At 45.4% G+C, this 20,260-nt stretch overlaps 1 long non-coding RNA gene across 1 annotated transcript; it reads left to right on the top strand.

Moving 5' to 3' along the window:
- The first annotated feature begins 565 nt into the window (after nucleotides 1-565).
- LOC111093023 lies at nucleotides 566-19,981 on the top strand. The gene is made up of 3 exons (XR_005380264.1): nucleotides 566-704; nucleotides 2,391-2,518; nucleotides 19,553-19,981. It is a non-coding gene; the product is annotated as an uncharacterized LOC111093023 (long non-coding RNA).
- Nucleotides 19,982-20,260: the final 279 nt, after the last annotated feature.

The raw sequence follows: 20,260 nt of genomic DNA, 5'->3' as shown, positions 1-20,260 counted from the left end.
GGTGACCCTGTTGTATAGGCCCATCGATTTTCCCATTACCTTTTAATGCTGTGTATTAAAGGCTTTGCAGATCCACTCTGTTACCTTCTTTCTTTATTATCTCCAGGGCCTGTCCAACTGCTTGGGAGGCTAAATTGCCTGGTTACAGTAAAGCTCTCCTGAGGGTAGGACAGCTCTTCTTGGGCAGAGCTTGGAAGCCAGGAGCCTTGGAGTCCCTCTTGGCTCTCTCCTTGGGTCATGCACACACTGACAAGAACCCCACAGAAGGAAAGACTATGCACTTGGGGCCCACACACCCCCACTGCCAGCTGCAGGAGGAAATGCCAGCAGAGCCAGGGCTCCACCTCTCTGCTAGGCATCCCCTCTGGTCTTACATGGTCTCAGCCTGCTCCTGGTGAGTGACTGCCTTTACATGATCATTCCCTCCCAGGTTCCTCATCTGGCTTCCTCTTGGCCCCACCTGTCTCTGCTCCAGCCTTGCCTCCTGGAGATCTCTTTGTTTGGTGATTCCATATAGTATTCTAGATTCCAATACATCAGTGCAGACTCACAAAAGAAGCTTTATTCTGAACTTAAGTTTGCCTCGATTTTCTTATTTGAGAAATGGGACTATGAGTCCTCTCCTCAGGACCGGGGGAGATGGAGTCCATATGGTTCTCTGAGCAAAAGAGGCCAAGAGAACATGCGCTGCTATTATTTTTGAGGTACGACCAAAGATAATGAGGTTGATATTTCATATTACAATCATCTAAGCAAATTAATTTTCTCTCATTCACCTTGAAAAGCAAAACAGTGATTCAAAGATGTATATGCAACCCATGCTCAGTTGGCACCCTTATTAGTACGTCTGCTCCCTCTGAGGGCAGGTTGGAGTTTGGATATGATTGATCAGAATTAAGTCTGGTGATCAAAGAGAATATTATTCTCCTCCCTCGCAATGATATAAAGTAAGGAGATGACTTGATTGTTAAATTGGTACTAATGGAGGTTTTTTTTAGAACTCAGTGAGGAGTTCTAAAACATTCTTTGGAATAAGTGTTGCTTCCCAAGGTGACAGTTTTGAAGGGAAATGAACTTACATGATTAAGTTTTGATATACTGGCTTATTAAACAGAAGCTTGTTTGTTGGCAGGTGAAAGAAGTCCTTTTTAAGGGAAAAATAATTTATTGTCTCAGGGATTGAAACATCCACAGTTGGGTTCTCTTTCAGGCATGGCTGCATCCAGGGGCTGAAATTATGTATTCAGGACATGGTCTTTCTTGATTTCTCAGTTCTTTTCCTGTGTTCTTTTTACTCTTAAGCAAGCCTTCCAAATATGGTAGTCCTAGCAGTTTAATCTTAAAATCCAATGGAAAAGAAGGCCTCACTTTCCTGGCAGTTCCTTAAAATAAGTCCCAGGATAGACTCTTATTGGCCTGGCTTGTGTGATGCCCTTCCCTAAACAATCACCTGGCCCAAGGGATGGAATTCCCTGAGTGACCACGCCTGGGCCAAATGTGTTTTCTTGAAACCAGATTTATCCCACATGGATCAAGAGTAGGGAAGTGGGGACTCCACAGAAGAAAAATGAGATGCTGATACCAGGAGAGGGACAAGTACTTTCTTGGCAGACAAAAACAGCAGACGTGCACTGTGGCTTTTTTTTTTTTTTAATGGGCTTCATAGTTGCTGTATTAAAGTGATGAAATCATGAAAGATTTTCTTTTAAAATATTATTTTATTCCTGTGTTACAATTAATAAAATACATAGAAATACAGATGTCCCTCAAAAGGGATTTATTCTTGAGGGGAAAAAAAAGAAACTGCTTCATTCATTTCTGGTTGCATTTTACGGTGTCCTTGCACTGAAGTGTAAGGGCATTTGTCCGGAGAGGTTTTCAGGAAGGTCTAACCAATTAGCATGGATATGTTCTCATTTGTTCTCCCCTTTATGCAACATCTGGCTGGCATGTTGGGCAACACTCTATGGTTACAGAATAGAATTAAGGTTTTCAAACTCTGTTTAGAAGTAGAACCCTTTTGACAAATACCATCTCTTCCACTCGTCAAATGATGACAACATAGCTGCTCTGGTTGACCTGGAGTAGGAAACTCAAATCCCATCCACTAAGCTCTCTCCTTCTCCTGTTCTCACCCTTTCCCTCAGCCTATGATTCATGACTGCAGAATCCTGAGGCTCTAGGAAATGCAATTTGAAAACCACTGGAATATAGCAGAGTAACTAGCTCTCTAGAACAAAGCCTAGGGTGTTGGCTGCATCAACATAGTTGGAAGATGCACAGAGCAGACATTTATTGGCACTTACTGTTCAGATACTATACTTTCTTTATGTCATTTAATGCCTATGACCACCCCATGAGAGAGGAATTATTACTATCCCTTTTTCCAGAAGGGAAGATCGAGGCTCAGCATATCATGAAGCTGACAAAGTATGAAACTGGTTATAAAGTCAGGTCTTTCTGATTCAAATTGCCTTATGCCTCCTTGGATGTTCGCGGAGAATCTCCTATATGCCAGGTACAATACTAGGTGCTTTGATACAATCTATTTCATTTAATAATATATATTGTATAAATTATTATTTATATTATTATATAAATTTAAAAGTACACCCACCTAATCTATAATTATAGAAATCGGAAAGAGGGATTACCCTTGGTAGAGAAGAGATGAAGTGGGTGGGTGCTACTGGCTAGGAAGGAGATTGAAGGAGTCCTGTGGGGTGCTGGCAATGCTTTGTATCTTGACCTGGGTGATGGTTGCACAGGTGCACACAAGTATAAAAATCCACCAAGCTATACACTTAAGATTTATGTGATTTATTGCATGTGAGTTATACCTCAGTTTTAAAAAATTAAAACCCTACTGTTTTTTTAAATTATCATTGCTCATATGAGAAAACTATGGTTCAGGAAGGCAACTCATCTAGGATCCCACTCTCAGAACTGGAATGGTCTAAGGACTGTGTGGCACAATCTTCCTGGCATGGGCGCTTATCTAGGGCATTTTCAGTACCCTTTGGGTGGAAGCAGTAATATCCAGAGACTGTCATTAGAAAGAGCCGTGTGTTGTTCAAGGTAGTGGTCAGTCACTTCAATATGCAGGGCCATGTCCTTTCCCCTGCCCTCTCTCACCCCCACTGCACCCCCATCCTCTTCACTGTGTGGCTTTGGTTCAATGGCACCTTAGCTCTCTCTGATGCTTCTGTGTTGCTCTGATGGCTATGCAAGCCCTCCCTGGGGATAAGGACAGAGCACTGGGCAAAGCATGGGCTCAGAGCCAGGAAAGGTGTAGGTTATGAGTGGGTGAGGGAAGGAAAGTCAGGCCTTCCACGTGCCATCAGGGACACTTTGTCTCCTGCCAGAAGGCCTGGCCTCTGCTCCTCTTGCACTCAGAGCCTCTGGGTCAGTCTCCGTGTCCCCAGAGAGCCCTGCAGGCATCACTTCTGTCTGTTCAAACCCTGCCTGGGTCCTTTGCCTCTTCACTTACATTATAAAAGCGGCTTTTATTTTTAGATTCCATTGTAAGGGAGACCCTGGGATTCAGGCCAGGGATCCAGGGAGCTGGGAAACCACAGTCCCAGGGGCCAGATCAGCTGTATGACTGAGTGGATAAAATGGCAGCAGCCTTGGCATCAAGTGGGTATAAATTTAAGCCTGGTGGTGAATCACTGGGAAGCCCTGAGCGAGTCCCTGGCTCCCTGGACCTGAGGTGCTGGGCTAGGATTCTGTTCACAGTGAAAGGCCAGCCTCCCTCCCCTCCCATCCCCCTCAGTTCTATCTCCCATGACACTTCAGGAACAATCAACCTAAACCCAAATCTGGCCACATTTTCCACTGGAAACTCTGCAATGCCTCCCCTTACATTCAGCAGCTCAGGAGCACCATCAGAGGGTTTTAAGGAAGGAAACAAGTTCTATGGTAGAGTTAGCAGCTGAGCCAAGTCTTGAAGGATGAGGATTTCAGTAAGTGAGCAGAGAACCCACTGAGGGAACTTGGGAGCCACTGTCAGGCCCAGGCTAGGATATTGGACTTCATACATAGGCACTGACAACTACTGACAACATTTTTGAAAAGAAGAAGAATCTGGCAATGGTGTTTATTAAAAAAATAAAAAAAAATTTTTTAAAGTTCTATGTAAGAAGATCCAGACAGAAAATATACTGGAGGCAGGACAACCATTTACCTAATCATTCAACAAGCATCATTGAGCACCTATTATGTGCCGGACACTAGACTAGGTCCTGAGGAAACAGTGTCAAACAAAGGAAATATGGATCTTGGCCTCCTGGGCTTTATCATCAACAGAAAGGGAAAATACCAAGCAGGAGATTGACAGTGTGATCCGTGCTTTGAAGAAGTCCCAGTGTGGCAGAAGTACACATCAGGGACAGTTGTGACGTTCTGGCTGACACCTAGAGGGTGGGAACCGGAGGGGCAGTGGTGGGGACGAAGTATACCAGGCAGAGGGAACTCACATAAAAGGTCTCTGAGACTGAAAAGAACAGGACACATTTGGAAGTTTTTAAAAAGTTGAACATGACTCAAGCTCAGAGTGGGGAGGAATCCTGATAGACAAAGCTGGAAAGGAGAGGGGTGAGTGTGGCAGAGGGAAATTTGAACCCAAGGGTCTGTAGAAAAGCCCACCTGCCATTTTTAAGATCACTCTGCTTCCAGGAGGATAGAGGGGGGAGGGACGCGAGAAGGTTACGGGCTGCCATTTAGGAGGTCATTGCCAGGAAACAGATGACAGAGGCCATAGTGGAGGAATGGAGAGGAGGGGATGCATTCCAGGGCCCTGCGGAGACCCCTGATCTGGGAGACCTGGTGGGGAGGGAGAGGGAGGAGTCTGAGGGCTCCAGGGTTCCCAGCCTGGAAGTGTCCACACCACACCAGTGAAAGCCTCTTTCCCCTTCACTCCCTCCTCACCCCCAAACTGGGTGTTCTAAGCTTTGCCTGTTAGCCGGATCAAAAGTTCCTGGAAGCCAAATAGTAGGTCTTGCTTTGCCCCCGATAACATCTACCCCAAGACCTTCCAGGTGAGAAATGCTCAGTAACTAGCTGCTCATTGAATGAATGATAACCACAAGGAAACATATGAATTGATCCCAACTGTGGCTGGCCATGGCCAGCCCTGGCTTTTCTCCCCTTTCTTCTCCACTCCCCGCTAATGACAGGCAGAGTCCAGGGGGCAAGGGGCAGGAGTGGCTTGCGGGCGTGATGCCACCTGGAATACTTAAAACATGAATTGCGAGTCAAGTGGCCCCTCTCACAGTTAATCGATGGCAGCATATCCTGATCGCTTTCATTATTATTATTTTCTTATGCATGTGTGATCGGGAGATTTATTGTTGAGGCTACAGAGGCAAAATCAATTATTCATGTTATAAATTAGAAAATGATTTATGTCTACAGGAGACGAGGCCTCAGCAAGCCGAGCCCATTACAGATAAGCTTTGCTGAAAGGACCAAGATTTATCTGTAAACTTCACAAATTGCAGCTCGCCAATCCAGTCCTGTCCCCAACCCCTCCCCCAGGGCACCCATCCCTCTTCCTGAGTCATTCTGTCTTTCTCCGTTGTCCACCATCCCCTTGACTCCTTCCTCTCCCTGCTTGCCACTGACTTCTGTCCTGTTTTTTACCTTTGACAAATGCCCCATCACTTACTCGTATCTCTTTTGGGGGAAGACAGGCTTGAACTTCTAAATAAACTTTCTGGTCTCTGGGTACATCCTGCCCTGTCAGGAAAGAGTCAAGGAACAGACTGGGGAAGAATCCTCTTCATTCATCTACAAACCCATTGAGAGGGCTGAGTCACATCTCTTGGAGCTGATGACTCTTGCCTCAGTTAAAAGACAACCATTATCCAGCATGTGCACTGCCTTTCTCTTGGGTTCCTCCCAGGGAATGTGGCAATGGGGAGTAACCTGAGGCTGTAGAAAGCCCATGGGCTTTGGAGTCAAGTGGACAGGGAGTTGGGTCCTAGCTGTACTGCCAACAGTGTGACTTTGGGCAAGTCATACTGTCTGAGCCTCAGTTTCCTCATCTTCAAAATAGGTTTTCAACACTGGCCCCATCTCAAAGGACTATTGAAGAGTAACAGGGATGGCAGCCCCAGTACTGTGCCTGGCACAAAGGGAACGCTCCAAGATGTGAGTTTACTGGGGTGGACCAGAGACTCCAAATGGAATATCCCTCTCCGTGCTTCTCACTCTTCTGCCAAGCAACAGCTGCCCTGAACCCAAAGAAAAAGTGATCCATCAAAGAGAGGTCCTGCGAGTAAGGGAGAAATATGTGCCGATGATGACGGCTTCCAGTGAAGGCATCAAGAACATAAGGAACAGGGCTCTGCCCCAGAAGTGAGGAAAGCAAGGTTACAGAATCTGTGACCATGGCAGGTCCTATTGCTCTCTGGGTCTCCTTTCCTCCCTTCCTGTTGAATGAGGACAGAAGAGGAAGAGAATATCTGCCCTGCTGCCTCCTAGGATTTTTTGTTTTGTTTTGTTTTATTTTGTTTTGTTTTGTTTTATTTTGTTTTGTTTTATTTTGTTTTGCTAGAGAAAGAGAGTATGTGGGGGGGGGGGCAGAGGGAGAGAGAGAATCTTAAGCAGGTTCCACAGCCAAAGAACAGACCAACTCAGAGGTCAATTTCACGACCCTGAGATCATGACCTGAGCAGAAATCAAGAGTCAGATGCTTAACCAACTGAGCCACCGAGGTGCTCCCCTCATAGGTTTTTATATCAAATTAAAGGAAGACTCTAGAGTTGCTTGAAAAATCACAATAATCACAACATCTTCTAGCATTCTTACTGGATGACATTATAGAAGAAAATAGAAACTTGGGTTGGATGGAGGACAACCACAGCAGAAATATGCTTAAGAAGAATCAGTCTCTTAAATGGTTGAGTAGATGCACTAGAATGCCCTAAAGTGGATGCAGAACCTCCTGAGGGATCTTCATACCTCACCAGGGGCTGTTGGTGGTCTTGCCAGCTCACCTGTGCCTGAGCCCCTGGCCTTGCCAGACTCCTAAATCCATGGCTAATATGATGGCACAGGGCAGTCTCATGTCCCATTTGGTACAGTGGCAGGAAGTGCTGCCCAGAGAGCTTTACCCCTGAGTGCCCACAATGTGCCAGGTACAGCAGCTGCTCCCAGGAAGCTGACAGTCTAGTGGAGGAGACAGACATGAACAAAATCACATACACACATAAGCCTATGAATTGCAAACCACAAGAGGATTCTATGGTAAAGATGTACAGGGAGCTATGAGATCCAGGAATCGGGCCTACCTCTAGTGTGGGAGTCAGGCAAGTCCCTTCTAACGAAGTGGGTCTGAGCTAAGACCCAAAGGACCAAAGGACAAGTAGGGATGATTAGGGGAAAGGGACAGGTGGGGTAGACTGCATGAACACACACCCCCACCCCCCACCACCACCCCACTTAGGGAGGATAGCAGGGAATTAAAGGAAAGGAGGCCAGTGTGGCTGGAGCATAGTAAGACAGGAGACAGGTAATAGGTGAGTGGGGTGGGAAGGAGGCAGGCATGCCTCTAGCCTCTGAAATTGCCTCTAGCTCCCCAGCTGAGAACCTGCCTGCTTTTGAGTGGTTGTCTAACTGAACCCCAGGAGCCTGATCCCAGGGGTATAGTCCTGAGCTGGGGAACTCAGCCAATCCTTTTACAAAGGGCTGGAACCCTGGGATCTGCTGAGCCTTCTCCTTCAAGAGATCTCATGTTGAAAGACAGAGCTTCTCCCTCTCGGCCCTGAAATATCATGAGAGACTAGGCTCTATGCTCTTGGAGAAAGTTCCAGAGTCCACTCCACACCACTCCTGGAGCCCTGGACCTTTCTCCAAATTCATGGGCCCCTGCGCCCCTGCCCTTGTGAGTCCTGAGGCCTGAAAGAAATGTTTCTCATCTCTCATGGCTCTTTCTTTAAGTCCTGGTCCTTGATCTTTAAGCTGATGGGAACCCCATGAACCCATCCTCTCTCTGTGCCCAGTGAGGCAGCCCCTACACATCTCGCCTTGGCCCAGGCAAGAACCACATCCCCCAGAGCCAGCCTTGAGTGCCACTTAGGACACACAAGTCCTCTAATGCCTCCTCTCCTGTTGACCTCAGACTCACCTCAGTTCCAAAGATATTCTCCCTAGATTCAACTTTAATTCTTTCATCTGATTCTCCAAGGGCTGGTGTTCAAATATTTCCAAGAAGTATTGATATTTCCCCCAGAAACCCCACTGACCTTAAAACCCACATTAGATGATCTCATTCTCTACCTCCAAATCCCAGTGGCTCCCCATTGGCCATGTCTATAATGAGGTTCAAAGTCATTAGCATGACAGAGCAGGTCATCGAAGTGGGGCTGCACATGATATCCCAGCCCTGTCTGTCCCGCTTACCATGTGGTGTCCTTTATGCTCTTCACATACCCTCTCTCAAAATCTTGCTTGTACTTCATGGTCCAGTTCAAACACTGCCTCCCAGGAGGCCCCTGCCAGGATGGAGACAGCATAGTATAGTATAGTAGCTCCTCAGGGCTTGAACCTTGGCATCTCTACTGCATAGCTATGTCCTCTTATTCAAGACCTAACCTCTTTGGGCCTTGGCTTCTCCATATCTTAGATAGAGGTCGACTGTTTCCCTCCCAGGTAATGTAGAGTCTACATGTTTGGGCGAGAGCTGGGGCTTGGAGTCCAAAGCCAGCTAAGCAGACAGATGAAAACTTGAAACCAAGCAAAGAGATGGGGAGCAGCCTTTCAGAGGCAGTCCAGGCCTTTCAGGGGCCCCAGAGCACTGTTGGAACAGGGCTCCAGTACTAACGTGGAGCTGAGAGGAGTCCAGTGAATGAGCACCGCGCTAGCTTGCTGTCCACATCACAGTCATCAGCACTGGATTATCGAGGAGGGCAAGTGGGGGCTTTGGAGGGAGGAGAGGTGGCAGACAGACTCATTGCTAGAGCTAGCAGCTGCCCCTGGGACACCGCCCAGCTTGGATCGGGATGGGAACTTCAGCTCCTGCCGGAGAGGAAAGCGCAGGCGGTTGATGAACTCGCTTTGGCAACGCTTGGTTACCTTGTCCTGCCAATAAAGTCACCAGGATTGAAAAATGAAACCAACTCCCTCCCTTGCCCTTGTCCTCGGGTGTTCTATGTGTCTGAGCTCTGTCTTTTTTGCTGCCAAATTACCTTTGCTCCCCTTGCTTTGAAAAGCTGCTGGCGAAATGACACCCCCCCCCCCCCATAGGCCATACAGCAATACTGGATGTGTTAAGCATGTGGATGGTGCTGGAACTGAAGGTGACTGGATTCACAGGGGAGGGGAGATGGGCCTGGAGGGAAAGGACCATCTGTCTCTCACCCCAGGTGAGAAACCACCCACGAGGCTTTGTTCAAAGGCAATAGGGAGTCAGTTAAAAGAGTGTATTCTCAGGGGTGGGTTCAAAATCAGGTAGGCCTGCAATGGAATATGGGTTCTTCCACGCAGCAGATGTGTGATCTTGGAAAAGTCGACTTAACCTAAGCCTCGGTTTGCTCATCTGAAAAATGGAGGGCATCATGTCACCTTTAATGAGCTGTTGGGAGGTTTCAATGAAGTTACATGTCGAATTCAATGCCTGATGATGAGTGGTTGTTGTAAGTGGCAGCCACTATTGCCAACCTTACCTCCCAGCTGAACCCTCCAGCTTTCTCTCAGAACCGTGTGAGGAGGCCAGGAACTACAGAAAAGCAGACTGGGAGAAAGAAGTTAAGGTTGACATCAGGAAGGTGATTATGGCTGAGAGAAAGATAGGTTTGTGTGGGGGGAGACACTGCCCAAGAACCTGAGAGCCCTACCTCAAATTCCCTTTGGCATGCCCTCGATTGGGGGGTGGGCAGAGGAGGAGAGCAGCCAGCAAGATTTATCCCCCCAGCCTGTGAGGGTGCAGACAGGGTCTCACGGACTCTGGGCGGGGAGCCAGGCCGGTGTTAACTATAACCCAGCCTGAGTTTTTCGTTTTTAAAAAGCTCTCTTAGCCTCTGTGCAGAAAAACGCCTGGTACAAATATAATAAATGCTTAATAAATTTTTTTGAAAGGAAAGGAGGTGATAGAAAGGGTGCAAGGGAAGAAGGGAGGTGGGAAAGGCAGGCAGATTCCAAGGAAGGATGCCAGTGAGAGCGGACCGGGGGTCTGGGCTCACACCTGTTCCCTGTCTACGATACCTGGCAGGTAAGCAGGCTGCACCTGGTTGGCCCCACCGCCTCAGAAGCTCTGCTGTGTATGTTATAGTCTGATCACTTCCCCTGCTGCTCGGAGGCCTCCAGCTGGTCCACAACCCCCTCTGTGCAGATCCTGGCAAGCTTGTGGCCCCCCTCACCTCCAGCCCCAGGCTCAGGCTAGGCAGCTCAGGTAGGAGCTAAGAATTCCCAGGCCACCTGCTGCCTCCCTCCTCCTCCCGACCCCACGGATCTTTTCAGCTGCCATCCCAGCTCCTTGCCTTGCTTCACTGACCAAGCAGCTCATCAGTGCACTGCCCCTCAGGCTCCAGAGCCTCCACGCCTTTGCGGCATTGGCCTGTTTCACCTTTTAGAAAGAGCAGCATAGTCTGAAACCTCCCACTTCCCCCTGCCTGCTTGTAACTGCCTCTTCCCTCCCTCCCCTGTTATTGACTCTCCCCCTCTTACCAAAGCAGCTTCTCCCATCTTCTGGATGGTGACTCCACTTCATTTTGAATTAAATTGGTGTATCTGGTTCTGTCCTGTGTGGGCACTCTGACATGCAGGGTCATCTTAGGAAACCTCAAACCCCCTCAAAACTTGCTCACATCCTCCGTCCAGAATGTTTTTCATTCCCCTTGCTACCCCTCCACCCTTCTCTTCCTGCCAGAGTCCACAGATGATGCTTCTGTAAGTCCCTACATTTAGCTAACCTCTTCCAATATAGAGTGCACATAAGGCCCAGCTCAAATGCCCCCTCCTCCGAAGCCTTCTCAGAACTCAGCCATCAGAATCAATCACCAGCACTTTGCCCACAACCCTGTTTTAAGCACAAGTCACAGACTGCCTGCATCAGACTCCGTCGTGTGTCTCTCTCCTCACCCCACCCCTAACTGTAAACAGGAACCTTATTCATCTCTGCACCCCTGGCACCTAGCTTGTTGCCTGGAAGGTACTACGATAATGTATGTTGAGTTGCCTAAATGGTGGACACTTATGGACTGGCTGCTTTACCAGGCCCTCAGCTCCTTAAGAAGATGAAAAATTGTAGTGTTAAGAAGGACATCGCCTCAGGTTCACAGTCTCCCAGGGATGGAGTGATGACCTGGCAGTTTGCCTCTCCAGCCACGAGGCCTCCAACACACATGCAGAATGGCCCGTGCATGTGAAATTCCCATCTGTCATCACACCACCATAGTTAGGAACTATTTTCTACTGCAACACTGCTTTCTACTAGGACCCCTAGGTCTTTTTCATCCATATACATATACAGCCTCAGAGTACCTCCCCACCTCTACACACACCTTTTCATTTTTGGAAAAAAACCGTTTTGACCCATCTGTATCATTACCAGGAAATAATCAATTTGGGCCAGCATTCATCTTTGTCCTTTTCCCAATTTCCATTTTCCTTGTAGATGGCAACCTTCAGGTTAAAAACCTCAGGCATTTTTGCCTCTTTAGATTCACTCCTTCCCCATATCCAAAGAGTTAGTTCATTCTTGGAAATGTTTTCAAATTTATCCCTCCTCCTCTCTCATCTTTAGAGTCACCACTTTCGTGACATAGTCCTCAACACCTTCCATCCAAGGACAGCTCCAGTGGAATGCTAGAGCAGAAAAGAATGTTAGAAATCATGGTCCAATCTCCTCATTTTAGAGATGGGGAGACCAATGCTCAGTTGCGAATTAACTGCCTAGTGTCATGCTGAGAGAGAGTGAACGCCCCATGAGGGCAGGGTCCATGTTCACCATATCCAGCCCTGTATCCCCAACACCTGGCAAAGTGGCACACAGCACTAGACCCACTAAGTGCAGGGCCTGACCAACCAGGTTCAGAGCTGGATCTTCTGACTCTCACCCCAAGGCACTGTCCTCCCTGGCAGTGCAGTGGTCACCTGGCTCATCCCCTAGTCACCAGCCTGTCCCATTCACCAACCTAAACTGTGTTTTAACACCCCCCCCCAAAAAAAAAAAAAACTTGCTTTGACAGGTAATCCTCCTGCCTTAGAATTTAACATGGAACCTTATTTATTGCCTTATAATGAAACACACTTTCTCTCCTTTATTAAATCATAGGGGCATTAATGTTTTTCTTTCAGAAGAAAGATCAATTAGTATGTACTGTTGAGGGTGATAGAAGAGAATGGGCTTTGACATTCAAAATTCATGAAAATCAAAACCCCATCTCTGGGCAACAGGATCTCAGGCCAGGAGATGATGAACCACTTTTCTGGCTTGATGAAGATGAGGATAGGAATAAAAGAGGATGCAAGGCCAGGTGAGACAAGGTAAGGAGCTGGAACTGAGGGAACCTTAGCTTTATCTGGAGAAGCAGAGCTCAGCAACCAGGATCCGTCCTCTAGTTGGTAAGTTCTGCCCCAGGGCTTATCAAGTAGGGAGGTCAGGACATACCCAGTCTTCAGAATGCAAACCATCCATTCACATAAGATTGGTATCTTGGCCAAGTATTTTCTGTCTTGGGATCTGGAGCTACAGTGCCAAAGGGAGGACTACCACTCAGCATCTGATATCTTTAGTCAAACATCCAAGACTGGGCCTTTCCCTCTGCATTCATCTGCTCTGGCTGCCAAGACAAAGTATCACCAAATGGGTAGCTTAAACAACAGAAATCTATTTTCTCATAGTCCTGGAGCCAGAAGTCTGAGATGAAGATGTCAGCAGGGTTGGTTTCTCCTGAGGCTTTCCTCCTTGGCTTGGCTTGTGGATGGCCATCTTTTCCCTGTGTCTTCATACGGTTTTTCCTCTATGCTCACACATGCCTATGCCTGAACTTTCTCTTCTTGTAAGTACAACAGCCAATTGGATTAGGATCCATCCTAATAACCTCATTTTAACTTAGTGACCTCTTTAAAGATTCTGTCTCCAAATACAATTACATTAGAGGACTTCAACATATGAATTTGGGAAGGGGGACAGAATTTAGCCCCTAACCTCCTCTCAGAGAACAGAGTCCAGGGTGTTGTGGACCCGGAATAAAGGCTGCAGAGGATCTACCTGGCTTCTTCTTGACATATGTTCACAGGTAGGAGGGACTTGAAAGTAAATGCCAGCTGATAAATTCCTATGGGTTAGGGGTTTCCAGTTTGGAAAACCTTTGATAGAACACTGCTTCTGAGACTCTGGCACAGTAAACAGGTTCTGAGTGGGCAGTGTCTTCATCACAGTCCTAGGAAAGGCAAGTTCAGTGTAGCTAGGGATATCCAAACATCTACCTGGGCAGGACAAGGTGTGAGAATCAGCTTATTGTCCCACTAGCAAGTGGGCTGTGGGACCCTAGGCACCATAGAGCTCCTGATGATGAGGGTCGGGAGCCAGATAAGCAGCTCATTAAGCAGGACCAAGATGGTGGGAAGTAAAGTAAGGCAGTAGAGCTAAAGACCTTGGGAACAGAGGCCTGGTATAGACTGGCTGTGCAAATAGCTCCAGGTAATGGAGCTACCCTGTATACTCTCTACCCTGTAATTCTATAGTCCTGCCCACCTTGACTCTGGACTTGTCCATGTGATTTGCTTTAATCAACAAAACATTAGCAAACATGCTTGTGAGCAGAAACTTAAAAGGTGATTCTGTGCATCCATTCCCTGTACGACTGGGCTCATTGGCCATGCACTTCTGCTATACCATGAGAGTATGTTTGGGCTAGCCTGATGGACACTTGATCGAGAGCTGAGTCATTACAAACATTTCAGTCATCCAAATCATCCAAGATCAGCCAACAGCAGCCAACCACTCCACGAATGTGGAAGAATGCAACTATTACAGGAAAACTTCCTAGCTGAACAGTGACCCACAGCAAACTAAAAAAAGAAAAAGAAAGAAAAAAAACTGCACTGTTTAAGCTTCTGAAAACTGGGGTGGTTAGGCAGCATTATTGTGGCAAATTCAAGAGAAAAAGCAAGGCAAGCGGCATCCAAGCACCAGACAACAGCCAGTAATCTAGAGACACTTACTTGATCTGTGGGCATCTAGCAATTTGAGACCCTAAAAAAAAAAAAAAAAAAAAAAAAAAGACTGGCAGAAGCCTGGAGGCCAGAGCAAGAGCAAGACTTGATCCCTGGTCAAGGCACATTCCTCCTTACCTTGGATCCCTGATCCTCCCCAAGTACTGACCTTCACCCATATTCCACCAAGGTTATTGTGCATTTGACTAATTCCTGTACTACATATTACATGTCTTGGCTTATCCCTCATTGTCTCTTCTCTTCTCTCCATCTCCCAAGGGTGCCAGAAAACCACACTGAACCAGGCACCAGGCCTGGCTCTTCTTATACTAACTGAGTGGCCTTGGGCATCTCAGTCCCCATGACTGATATTCAGTTTAATGGTCAATCAAGTGAGAGGTGAGGCCAGATGACATCTAGGGTGCCTCCAGCCTTCCCTGTCACTGGTGATCCCAGATCTTGAATTTTTTCCCTTTACCTTCCATTCTCCACTTGTTTTCCTTGCCTTTTTGTCTGTATGCAGTTTGTTCTGGCTACCCGAGAAATAAAGCATTGAAAACCGATGCATTTTTGGTGCCATCTATTATCAGCATTCCCTCATCATCTATTAGGAAGAAACATTTCCCCTTATCTTTCTCTTGTTCCTAGTGTATTTTAAAGAATGTTTTTCTATTTCCTTTTATGTGTTTTGCAGGTCGCATCTCATTTCTTCCTTTGATTTTTCTCTTCTCACACCTATAAATTCTGGCTATTTCTTTGTTCTTTTCTTGGGCAACCGGGCCAAGCTTCCTGTTTTTGCCTTTCCAACTGGCAGATCTGTTCCCTCTGCAGCTTTTTGTCTGACCAATGAGATTTCTCCTCATCACTTACCAATCCTGTTTGAGTTGGAGTTTTTTTCATAGACAATTAATTCTGTATGCTGGAGAGCTAGTTGGTAGTCACAGCTCTGCAACTTAACTGAATGACCTTGGGCAGGTCCCTTAGCATCTCAGAGCCTCAGTTTCTTGACCTGTAAAATAGGGAAGTAATATCTGCCCTTACTACCTGCCCAAGTTGTTATGAGGCTCTCAGAAGAAGGTGGTAAGATAGTCTTTGGTAAACTGCAGAGAATTGTATCAAGACAGAGGTCATAGATTTTGTGGACAGGCTTGATCTTCTGCCTTATAAAGGTGAGCTCTGCAGGTAAAATCAGGACCAGAACTGTTTTTTAGTCCTAAAGAGCCTACTAAACAGGGATTTCTCACCTTTCCTGAGCCCTGCTTCCCACAGCCTCCCCCCTTCCCTCTCAGAAGTTAAGATCATCTAGGGAACCCCTGACCTGACTGCCTGGGACTGTGTATTTCTACTATACTTTTCTTTGTCCAATCTGATTCTTCATCATGTTTTTTTTTGTTTCTGTTTCTTTAGGAGGGTCCTTCATTACTTTGGGTGATGCCAATTGATCCATCATCCTCATTTCTGTGCCCTTCTCCCCCAAACAAGTAAAACCATCAGACTTGGGTTGATCTGTCAGGGTATGTGAATATGACCTAAGCAGGGCCAATCAGAATCTTATCTGTGATCAATGCATGAAATCTGGGAGAGAGAAGATACTTTTCTGCTGGTGTTGCACATCAGAGAGGGTATGATTCCTGGCAGCCATCTTGTCATCACGTGATAAAGAGCCTGTCTCCAGAATAAAGCAAAGCAGAGAATGAGAGCTGGAGGAAGGGGGCAGAGTCAAGATGACATCCCTCATTCTCTCCTCTCTCCACCTCCTCTCTCCCAAGATTCAGCATCTGAAGCTGGATCTATACCTCAACTTCTAATCTTCTGTGCTAACTACCTATCATTTTGATTGGGCTTGTTTGAGTTGTGGAAACTATTATCTTACTGAAAGATTTCTGCCTAATACACCTCATACATCTCAAACAGTTCTGGAGTCTCTCTGCTCTCCCTCACTACCAGTTAGTGGTCACATGACCAAGATGGCAAGGAGACACTTGGAGGAAAAAGGGAAACTGAGGAAATTGTCTTTCTTTCATGAGCTCACATAAACTGTGTATAGACTAGAATGTTCCTTCCTCTAATGGTGGCCTTAAGAGAGGATCATGAGGGTTTATAAAGACTCTAGGCTTTAGAAGGAAACGGACATGAGCCTTGATCCTGCTCCTATTTATAAGTCATGTTATTTGGGACCATACCCTCTCTGGACTTTTATAAGACTATTTAGAAAGAATGTATATATACAGCCTGGCTTATAGTAGACACTCAATAAAACATACCTGTTATATAAAGTTTCCAAATCTTTCTGAAGTCATCTTTCTAGTGGAAGTGGTCTTTCTTTTGTATTTCTTTTCCTGTTTTCTTGGAAATCTTTGTCGTAATAGTTTTTGTCATTACCTCTAAGGTTATTTTCAACTTTAAAACACTCAAAGACTTTCTTCTTCCTTATTGTACCTGGATACTGCCTGCATGCAACAGGCCCTCAATGATTTTTTGTGGGATGAATGAGCTGGTGAACACTGAATTGAAAAGTGCATTCACCTCATTTTAGGTCTATTTTCAGCATCATGGAGCTGTCCACAGTATTCCCTGGAATCAGGGAGTCAAATCATAATTTAAAACTTAAATATGGATTGGTCTAGCAGACGTCTTTAACTATTTCATGTATGTGATCTGGTGTCTCCAACCTGGAAGTAGACTTCTTGGTAATAGGGAACTTCCCGTTTTATTTTTTTCCTCATTCATTCACCCAACAAAACTTGATGCGAGTTCCTGTGCTAGGAAGTTATCTATTGCTTTCAAAGAGCCTATAGACTCCCAACTTACAAAAACTTAAACTTATAAAAACAAAAATTTTCCTCTACAAATTTCTAGACATGTGGTGTCTGCTTCATGGAGGTAGAAACAGAACCACATGATATTAACAGTGGAAAAAACCTTCAAAATCAAATACCCCATCTCTCAGCACCCCATCCCACTTTCCCAACCACAGTTTATTCATACATGCAAAACTGGTGCCCCACGACTTTTCCAAGGCCACACTTCTGGTTTGTTATTTGCTTTTCTACAGATTTCATGCAACCATAATCAGGTATTAAAAGACTTCCATCTTTGGGATTCTGGGGATCAGCCCAAAGCTCTTCATAATTTCTGCTCTGGTCAGAGTCCTCTGGTACTCCTTGTCATGGGTTGACAATGCTCTCTCCCCCTCCATCTTCTGCATGGGCTTGCCTTGCCTTTCTTTTTTTTTTTTTTTCTTTTGTAATTCACTCATGAGAGACACAGGCAGAGGGAGAAGCATGGGGAGCCTGATACAGGACTTGATCTTAGGACCCTGGGATCACGACTTGAGCCAAAGGCAGATGCTCAACCACTGAACCACCTGGGTGCCCCATCTTGCTTTGTGTTCAAGGCCACACCACTGTTTTCCCTTTTTCATGTATTCTGTGTTCTCAGAGTAGTCTGGCTGCAGAGTTGGCCCAGAATTTCAATCATACACATCACATCACTGTCACCAGCACCAGGAACCCCTCCAGTGGAGGATGTTTTGCAAATTACCTCTTGGAAATCAGGATCCCTTACCAGAATGTTCTGTCCTCCTACCCATCACCTTTGGATATAAAATTTTTCACCATTTTCCTCTTCCTCACATAGAGCAGAAAAACTCCTCCATCTTCCTACAATTTATGTTGTTAAGTGGATGGTATTATTCAGACATGGGACATCGATTTGACCACCAAAAATGGAGGTGGGAATCACTTAGAAGTGTCAGAAAAAGTAGGAACCTAGGTAGGATTTTCTCAAGACCCTTTCAGACTGCCCCTTACACATTTCTAATCACCCATTAATCTCCCACTCTATCACCCCCAGGCTGGTATGCTTAGTGGAGTCCTTTATATGGATGTATTACCCCTACCTAATCTCTACCCATCTCTGGCAGAAGTTTCCAGAGGAAGAACTGTACTTGGAGGAGAGGAGGGCAGAGGAGAAAAGAAGTATTTGCATGCTTGTTGGCTTACTGATGGCTGCCTCCCCCACCAGACTATAAGCTCCATGAAGACAAAAACTAAGTCTAGTTTTGTTCACATTGTTTACCCAGCACCTGGCACATAGCAAGTATTCAGTGAATACTTGTTGAATGGAAAAATAACCACCAAAGAAGAGAAAACAGAGAAGTAGGCAGAGGAGAGGCACTTCCAGCAGACATGTCTCTGTCTTGTGGCTAATGAAATTGTATGGATGAAAGGGCAGTCTGTCCTCAGAGGCTTGTCCAAAGGGCTTTTGTGCTCCCTTCCCTCGCCCAAGGGCCAGGGTTACTTTCCATGATTTCTGATCCAAAGTTGACATTAGTCCTGGGGGGAAGATACAACGGGTGGCTGACTCTCTCTCCTTATCTTTGTTCAATCATCTGTAACTGTGACAGATGGCAGCCAGGAAGGGCTGCATGTGAAAGGGGGCAGAGGCAGTGAAAAGACCAAGACAGGGAGAAAGGAGCTGCCTCAAGGTTTCAGATTCAGGTCACTTCTGAGTTCTGAATAGGCAAAATGGATAGTCTTTTTTTGGTCTTCCAACACAGGTTGAGCTCTCTCTTCAGCCCATAATGTGGGGTTTCAGAGACATCATTGTTCTGGACCAGTCTGAAGCACTCCATGTGCAAGGCATCACAGACAGTGTTTGTAAGGGAAATGGCAGGATGCCAGAAGATATCTCAGCTTCTTTGGAAATGCCCACATGGGCTGTGGGCTCTACTGGTCTTGGGTTGAAAATCTAAGCCTCCATTATTGTCCTTCAAACTAATTTACCAGCCTCTTGGTCCATTACATTCCCTCTATGTCTCAGGGCATTTTCTTCATGGCCCCTATGATTTTTCAGGGAATTTGATTAGCAACTTCTAAAATTCATATGGAGGAGCCCATGAGCAAGAATAGTCATAACTATTTTTTAAAAAGAACAAAGAGGGGCTTGTACTACCAGATATCAAGACATATTACAAAGCTATATGAATTTAAATAATGCAGTATCAGCTCAGGTATAGAAAAAGAAGACAATGAAACAACAGATTCCAGAAAGAGACCCAAATAATTGAGGGAATTTGGCATAAGAAAAAGATGTTATAATTAATTAGTAGGAAAAAGAATTAGCAATTCACTAAATGGTGTTGGGACAATTAATCACCCATACGAAAAAAAATAAGAATCCTTACCTCACACCACATAAAATATATTCCAGATGGGTTACAACTTTTACACACTCTCCGTTCTACTGCTTTTACTTCCTTAAACATGTATTTCTTTAAATATGCACTTCCACATCTCTTTGCTTTTGTTTATATTGTTCCCTCTGTCTAGAATAGTACAAATTCTAACTCTGCTCCCCCTTTTCTCTAAACAACTTTGCTTTGAAGACCCAGACTAAAGGAGATTCCACAATGAAGCTTTCCATGGTTTCCTGTTGGATTGGAAGCTCCCCAAGGACAAGAGCCATATCATACCTCTACCTATCTGAACTTAAAATTTAGAAAAGTTCCTTGTAAGGATCTCTGTAAATATGTACTAATGATGATGATGATGATGATGATGATGATGATGATGATATGGTGCTGGTGGTGATGAAGAAGCTTAACCAGATGTTTTGGGAAATAGAATTCGTGACTCATGGTTTGTAAACAAAATGATCTTCATCAAGCCCCCAATTAAACTGAGAGTCAAGACTCCAAGTTAAGTTCCTTCTCTGATATCTATCTATTAATTCTTGATCTGGAATTTAATACTGAAAATTATACTTGTTCATTCATCTATTACTGAGACACTTGAGTTATCTTGGCTATCATAAATAAGGCTTCAATAAAAACATGGAGTACATATGTTTTTTGAATTAGTGTTTTTGTTTTCCTTGGGCAAATATCCAGTAGTGGGATTATTGGATCATATTGAATTTCTATTTTTAATTTTTTGAGGAACCTCCACACTGTTTTCCACAGTGGCTGTACCAATTTGCATTCCTACCAACAGTGTACTGGGGTTCCTTTTTCTCCACATCCTTGCCAACACATCTGAAATTAATGTAACATTGCGTGTCAACTATACTCATATTTTAAAAAATGATACTTGTC

Source organism: Canis lupus, chromosome 28, assembly GCF_011100685.1.
Source record: "Canis lupus familiaris isolate Mischka breed German Shepherd chromosome 28, alternate assembly UU_Cfam_GSD_1.0, whole genome shotgun sequence".
Classification (NCBI taxonomy): Eukaryota; Metazoa; Chordata; class Mammalia; order Carnivora; family Canidae; genus Canis; species Canis lupus.
Note: the sequence above shows the minus strand (reverse complement) of the source record. Positions and strands in the feature narration are given on the sequence as shown.